General features: G+C 36.4%; 1 pseudogene; it reads left to right on the top strand.

Moving 5' to 3' along the window:
• The first annotated feature begins 4,092 nt into the window (after positions 1-4,092).
• LOC134208906 (uncharacterized) lies at positions 4,093-7,915 on the top strand (annotated as a pseudogene).
• Positions 7,916-8,212: the final 297 nt, after the last annotated feature.

Raw genomic sequence — 8,212 nt, 5'->3', positions numbered from 1 at the left:
TTCATAACGAGGACGGGATATTGTTTGTTTAATGTTTCAATTTTTATTACACTGAATTTAGATGTGTTACACCAGCTCGCCAACTGATATTCAATCTTCTGATACATGAATCACCATCCCATTCTGCCTGCTTCATCCTGAGAAGCTGGGCTTCCTATTTAATGATTCCACATATATCGGCACTAATATTTTAAAAGGGCAAAACTACTTTTGTAAACAAGATTTCTCATGTCGCAGGTGTGCTAATTTGAGCCCACCCACGCAATCCAACACCATTGATGGATTGCGTGGGTGGGCACAGATAAGCTCACCAGCGACGTGAGAAGCTCTTGTTTACAAAAGCAGTTTCGCCCTTTTAAAATGTTGATGCCGATATGTATACAATATAGCCTTGGTGTCGTAACGTACAGTGCAAATTATGGACGTAGAAAATGAAGACATCCTTAAAGTTTATTGATTCCCCGCATTGGCTGGCTCTGGCTAACTTGCTGCATTTTCTGAACTTTTATGGCTGCCTTAATGGCTGTTGGTGGATAGAATTGAGTATCAAAGCATCAAGGGGCAATGTAAATTATACTGCGGATTTATATGTTATGATTCCCTTCCAGATGTAGTCGTTTAAACTTTCTTGAGCGAAATGTTTATTGATAAGAATGTAGAATGAGAAAATTAAGTATGGAATGAACATGGAAAGGCTTACGACACTGGATATCTTATCCAATTCTAAGCAATAAATGCATACAGTAGAACCGGAAAATCGTAAAAGAATATTCCATCTTAATTTAAATTGTCCTTTTTTTGCCATTTACATATTTTATTATAAGGATAAAACCTTTGACGAAGACACCTCAATGGATACGTAATTGTTTTACGATAGGAAATACCCCGCGCAAGAATTAGAATGAGGTTTCGTCACTTAGCAGAAGGAACATTTTCTTTCTGTTTACGGATCCAGGTAGTTAACCCTGCATCAAGCTGCCGGACGTCGTGGGAGAAAACGCTTTAATTTATGCTGGAGGCAAATTTAATTAAATAATTATTTCAATTCGATTTTTAAATTAAACAAATGTTGATTTTTTTCTATTCATTCGAAAGACCATTTTTTTAAGCTACAATATATTTTTTTTAGACTCGTAGACCATAAATTGGATGTTTAATCAATTCTTAAAATTTTTGAAAATTTCACTGTTTGGAACTTGTCATAAGACGAGTTTGTATCATCCCATTTAATTTCACCACTTGATTGTACCTTGACAGATACGTATTTCGACCTCAACTGTAAGGTCGTCTTCAGTGTCTCGTACTTGACTCGACTTGACTAGAAGTCGAAATACGTATCTGTCAAGGTACAACCAAGTGGTGGAATTAAATGGGATTGTACGTTTGCACAAAAAATAGACTTTTTTTTCAGATGGTGATAAAAAAAGCTAAGACAGGTAATTGATTTTGTTAAATTTCCCATGGAAAATTCGTCTGGTACTTTTTCACTGTTGGACCGATTGCACCTATATCCTGGCAAAGCGCATGTAGCGATGTAGCCACTTTTCCCTCGGTCTTCCTCTTCAGCTTCCTTTGGAGCTTCATGTCGCTCAGAATTGTCGACTGTCCGAAATCTGGGGCCTCATTGCGCATCTTCTTTCGACAGCTCTTTCGTATGACAGTTTGTATGGTTTGGTCGTTTCGAGTCGAGGTGCGCAATGTCACCCCAGAGATCCGAAACCGGGCTTTTTTCAATGCTCTGATTGTTGTCTAATAGTGCCAAGATGTTGTAGATGTCGAAACGGGTGTATCCGGCGTCCACATAAGGGCCACACGATGTCCTTTTTCGACGCGACGGGGTGCTTCGACTGATAGAGAGATCGAAGTGTGCCGCGCTCGCGATTTGACGCGATTATTTTGCCTCTGTCTTGCTTCCGTCATTTTTATCGGATTTTTGTAATACATACTTATAATTATTTGATAATTAAAACGTAAATGAATAAAAATTTAAGTGCGCGTAATAAATCTATTTTTTTGGTGGATTAATAATTAACATAAAAAGACCGAAGTGTTCCTAGTGCATGGTGTTCGAGTTGAAGGAGAACCATTAAGATAAGTTTCTCATTTTTATTCGTTTTACTTTAAACAGCAGGCATTAAAGAATCGTTTGCCCAATTTTTTTGTACGTATTTGTAATTTTTATGGAGTGGGAAGGCTCAAGTTTCGGAAATGTTTGGTGGCTCCGGCAACGGTGAGTTTGTCAGCATCTTTTTGTTAATTTGGGAACAGGCGGAGTTCCGGAAGGGACGATTCTGGGGTAGCGCGAAGGCGGTTTGTGTGAAGATTTGTATGGGAAGCAGTTGATGTTTTTCTATATGTAAGGGCGGAACAGGAGGCTCATTTGTTTTGAGTTGATTTGTCACTGCTAAATTGAGGCTAATAGTACCAATTTATCCATTTTACACTGTCAGTAAAAACGTGAATCGACTCAGGGCCAATAGGTTATCCACTGGGTTCGTTTATGCCGATGCCGGGTGGATTCTGAGGTTGTATGTTTAAGTTCGTTATGATTTTACTTTGAGTTGTAGGAGAGCTTTAACTGATTTTAGTGTTTTCCCATGCAGGTTCCCATATACCCCTAGATTGCATTTGCGTGGCCCCTGAATCGCCGTCGGGTAGCTTGTTGTTCTGCCAGTACTCCTGGAAGATCGGAGTGTTGGAGGGATGCTTGCGGACATAGGGGAGTTGGAGTTTTCAAGCATTTGAACTTAATATTGAGCTTATCCTTCCCTCATGTATGGTTACAATAGCTACCCTGGGAACAGCGAATATCATATTTCCATAACTGCACTGTAATAAGATTTACTTATTCCAGAATTTTCGATGGAGTTTTCTTCAAACGATCTCAGTGATGCAGTTGCTTTTCAATGGATGTATCGAAGCGTTTCTCATACTTTTTTCAACATTTCGATCATTTCATGCATACTTCATATATATTGAATTTTTTTTTGTTTTTTTTTTGACAAAAAAAGAATATTTCGTAATGTGCAAACAGCGAGTAAATTTTATAAAGAACTAATTCTCTCTCTCCAATGGCTCTGAATAAAGTAATTAAATAATAATTCAATGGCTCTACGTAGCATACACTGGTGGAAATAAGTATAAGGCTCGATTTCTATATAAAATGGTCATGTTTGGTGATTGATTCTTAGCGATTCGGTTGGGATATTTTTGTTTCCAGCAGAACTAAAAATTTTGATAAAAATTATTATTTATTATTGCTTATGAATGTGGCTTTCTCAGTCTGAGGATAATCAAAACGGCTAGATTTTGAAATGACCCAACAGATGTTCAGAACTGCTATGGGTAGTCCAATATCGCCTATATTCGCTGACTATGTTATGGAAGATCTACTAGACGTCGCCAAACAAAGATTATCTTTCACCGTACCAATTCTTAAAAAGTACGTAGACGATCTTTTCCTCGTACTACCCAAAACTGAAGTACAAAATACCCTGGTTGTCTTCAATGAATATGACCAACACATTCAGTTTACCGTAGAATTTTAGAAAAATGGCTCAATAACCTTCCTAGATACCATAGTCATTCATAGAGAGGACGGTGGTATGAATACAAAGTGGTATTCCAAACCCATCTCCTCGGGACGTCTACTAAATTACCATTCTTTCCATCCATCCAGTGACGGGAAATGTCATATCGATGTCATGGGACTTATTTGCTAATAACTTTTTTCACAAGTTACATATTTACAATTATGTTTTCCATGTAAACATGTAGCCCTTAAAGGACCCGAAAACTTGTTCCAACTGGTAACTTCTCTAAATATGATATTGGCGGCGTGAGAGCCGAATTAGTGTCAAATGACATTAATGTCATGACACTCCATGACATTTTTTTTAAAATTCGCTCTTGTGGCTCACACTTTGAATTTAGAACAATGATCTGTTCGACAAAGTTCTAAGACCTTTTAAGTACTACATGTTAATCAAAAAACCCGAAAAGTAAATTACATTTGAAAAAACTTATTAGGAAATTAGTAGTAGCAATGCCATGACATTTTTTTGACATTTCCCATCACTGCATCCAACAACCATGAAGCTGAATGTAGCAAACAATCTCATCAAACGTATAACGCAGCTCATAACTAGCACATCCATAGAACAGCAGAAACACACCATTTTCCAAATCCTCCGTCAAAACAACTATCCGTCACCACTAATTAATCGTCTCATCAACCGTTGCAACAACAACCATCCAACACGCCCAGCATCAATGAATGACCCGCCTATCATCAACATCAATCAATCCTCAACACTTCCATCGCTCTACAGTCACCAAGCAGCACCACCGCCATCCCTTCCACCCAGTACACCGCAGCCTACATCATCACAACAATCAGCAATCTCAACAATCTCCCAATTCCAAAATTGTCATCGTGAAACCGAATTCGTCACCTACAGATCCATTCCAAATATCCCTATATTAAGCCGGTCAGTAGGGACACGGCAGGTATTTCCGTCCATCGTCATAGGGGCTAAGACCAACGAAAGCAACGTACATTTGCTAGAACTCCACTATAGCAGAACGTTTCTCCTGAGCTTACGATTTGGTACGTATGAGTTTTACAAAAAAGCGTCTCTTTTATTGGTTTTCGAGACTATGACGAACAGACGAAAATACCTGCCGTGTCCCTATCAGAAATCCTGAAAAGAGATTACGCATCAGTTAAAATAGCCACAAGAAACATCAAAACTACAAAAACACTCCTGAAACCTGTAAAAGACCCAGTACCCCCACTAGAACAACACAATGTCATTTACAGCATACCATGCAGTGATTGCGAAGGTTTACATCGGTATGACCACCAACCAACTCAAAAAACGATTGAGTGGACATAAATCAAATGTAAACAAACATCTACAAACAACACCAAACGATACACAAGCAATACCACAAGAATACCAGCACACATTCTGCCTCGATGGTACGAAAATAGTCGATCGCACTTTCCGATCGTCTGCTCTACCGATGTTAGAAATTTGTCATATACACAATACACCTAACACCTTCAACTATCGTACAGATGTAGATTAGGGCAGTTCAAGTTAGCAAAATATGTTCAAAATCAAGCTCCCATACCTTGGATGGAAAGATATTATAGTATACAGTACTCTGACAAAATTTCAGCTCATTTGATTAAGGTTTAATGGTGGCGCGAAGACGATTAAGTTTTATATGCAAATTACTATGGAGAATTGGTTATCTACGTTCAATGTGCTGTATTTTTGGTTGATTAGATCCAATTCAAGTAGTCTCTACAGAAGTTGATACTTAAACCTATCATGAACATTTTTCTAGAAGACATATAAGCATTTAAAATCAGTTTTCATACCGAAATTAATAAAACATATAAGACCTTGCTGTTGTTGGAACATTTTTGAAAAAGTAAGTTTCACCGATAGGGCATCAACGATGTTGTAATAACTGTTTCTTAGCAACTATTCTAAAGTTTTGTTTTGAGTACTGTATTGTGACTGTACGCTCACAAGTTATTTGGACCAGCATATTTTCGTTTCCATCATCATTGCATATGAAATAGGAAATGTTTATTCACAAAAAAGAATGTTGATAGTTTTCAGTACATATCCAGATGACGTTATTCATGGTAGGTTTTTTTCTATTAACAACTTCTATTATAAATTAAATTTTTATGTTGACAATACAGAATATTCTGCCATTTGGCTCTACTCTACCAAAATCTACTTACTATCCGCCGAACACACATCTCCCTTTGGATTTGGCGTACAAAACTAATGGAATTCAACTGCAACCTCACCAGTATATTTTTTAAATTTCAGGTCACTCTCAAGTCGCAACTGTTGAAAGATTAATCCAAAATGTTTAATAAACCCAAAATTGGACCTTATAGTAGTGGATCTAGTAATTTGCCCTGGCACGAACCTTCGTAGCTGTACAACAGTTTTTTTTTTAATTCTATAAACTTTTGAACATAATAAACGGTCATAAAAAAGATCAATAAATAATCTTATTATAAACGTTGAAAAATATTAATATGTGTTTGAATAACAGAATAAATGGAATTATGTGCGACTCATTTACGAAGAGAAATGATTGAGTAGGTGTTGTATCAAATACGAACAGCGACTTATTTTAAAAAGACTGTTTAATACACCTAACAGATAAGCGCCTTTCTAGTGCATTCTGAGGGTTAATCACATGAGACTTTTGAAAATGGAACTTTACGGGAGTAGAAGTAAGTCCATCGCATTAATGAATTTATTTTCAACGTATGAGTTTGTGATACTTATTATAAATTCCCAGTATGGATGATAGATACATTTAGCTGTGTATTTGCTGTATTTGAGTTCATAGTCCATAATTCGTATACTTTCTGTAATTCACAGCTACACCCAACCATCGACTGTCAGATTTTTAAATAATTCTGTATATGCACCAACCAAAACCTGTATAACCTGTAAACATGCAACAAACAAATATAGTAAGAAAAGCTTGCAAGTTCTCATGAGATATTTGTATAAGAATCTATCATTTTCGCGTATGCCCAGTTCTTATACAGGTTTTGGAAGGTTCTTATACATCATTGTTAGAAAATCTAACAGTCGATGGTTGGGTGTATTATTTAAGTACAATCATTGTAGTTATTTACCATGTTATCTAGTTCAAGTTAGTTCAGTATTTCTAAGTATAACTAGTTTGAGTCACTAGAGTAATTATAAAGTTAAACTTTGGGAACAGTAAGCAAAATTTATTTCAATAGTATAGTTGATTTCGAGCGACAAATTGTATGGATAATTATTACTGCTCTCTTTCTATGAATGGTGAATCAGGCCTAATTTCTTATCGTTATCTTATTGCGTGGGTGTTTCTCGACTTATCGTGGGGCCAAAGGGCTCGCAAGTCAACGGAGCTAGTAACATAATATATTATGGTAAAAAACATTATGGGTCTCCTTATATCTTATTGTACGAAAAATACCTATAGAAACTTAAAAAAGGTGAAAGGCTAAGTTAATAACACTTAATAACGATGTATTTTATTTTTATGATTTCCCTTTTATCTCCATCTCTCCATTTGTTTTTTCTCAAGGCGATTCATTCATCGTGGGCCTGCAACGATATCTTCAAGTGATAACTTTGTCGTTGAGTTTCAATACAAAAGGTTTTCCAAAGATCAGCGATCATGTTGTATGCCTGGCGTGCCGCGTATTCCTTCCACTCGTGCTATAATAAAAGAAAAGCTGCAATGCCACTTTATTGCTTGGAAGTTTTTATTCTCTATCTGCAGAAATTGGACAGCAGACGGACCACACAAAGGCCTTCCCTAATTCCATTCTAGAAGTTTGAACTTGTCACTTTATTTCATTACACGCGATGACATCTATCCAACTCAAAACAAAACCAGAAACAGTTACTAAGTAACAGTTATCACAACATCGTTGATGCCCTATCGGTGAAACTTACTTTTTCAAAAGTGTTCCAACAATAGCAAGGTCCTATATGTTTTATTAATTTCGTTATGAACGCTGATTTTAAATGCTTATATGTCTTCTAGAAAAATGTTCATGATAGATTTAAGTATCAACTTATGAAGAGACTACTCGAATTGGATCTAATCGAGCAAAAATACAACACATTGAACGTAGATAACCAATTCTCCATAGTAATTTGCATATAAAATTTAATCTTCTTTGCGCCACCATTAAACCTTAACCAAATGAGCTGAAACTTTGCCAGAGTACTATATACTACAATATCTTTCCATCCAAGGTATGGGAGCTTGATTTTGAACACATTTTTCTAATTTGAACTGCCCTAATGTAGATGGGTTAAACAGTACGTATGCTGGTATTTTACACACTGCTAAAAAAAAATGAGAAATAATACACAGAACATCACAACAGCAGTCAACATAAATGAATAGTCGACAAACAGATTAAAATCCACCACCATCTTTGAAATGACCGTTTAGTATCGTACAGTGTTGTAGTGTTTTTTTCGTATATTATCATAATTAATGTTTTTTAATGTGTATAATTGTGAGTCCAATGTAATAATGTTCCGTAGTTCGCCCTATAATTATTTATGTTCATTAGGTAGCATACAAGAAGCCCAAAACATGAAACAGGCATTAATTCGCGAACGAAAAACGGTTGACAAAGTAGGTCTATGTT

Source organism: Armigeres subalbatus, chromosome 2 (assembly GCF_024139115.2).
Source record: "Armigeres subalbatus isolate Guangzhou_Male chromosome 2, GZ_Asu_2, whole genome shotgun sequence".
Classification (NCBI taxonomy): domain Eukaryota; kingdom Metazoa; phylum Arthropoda; class Insecta; order Diptera; family Culicidae; genus Armigeres; species Armigeres subalbatus.
This window is presented reverse-complemented; position numbering and strand designations above follow the sequence as displayed.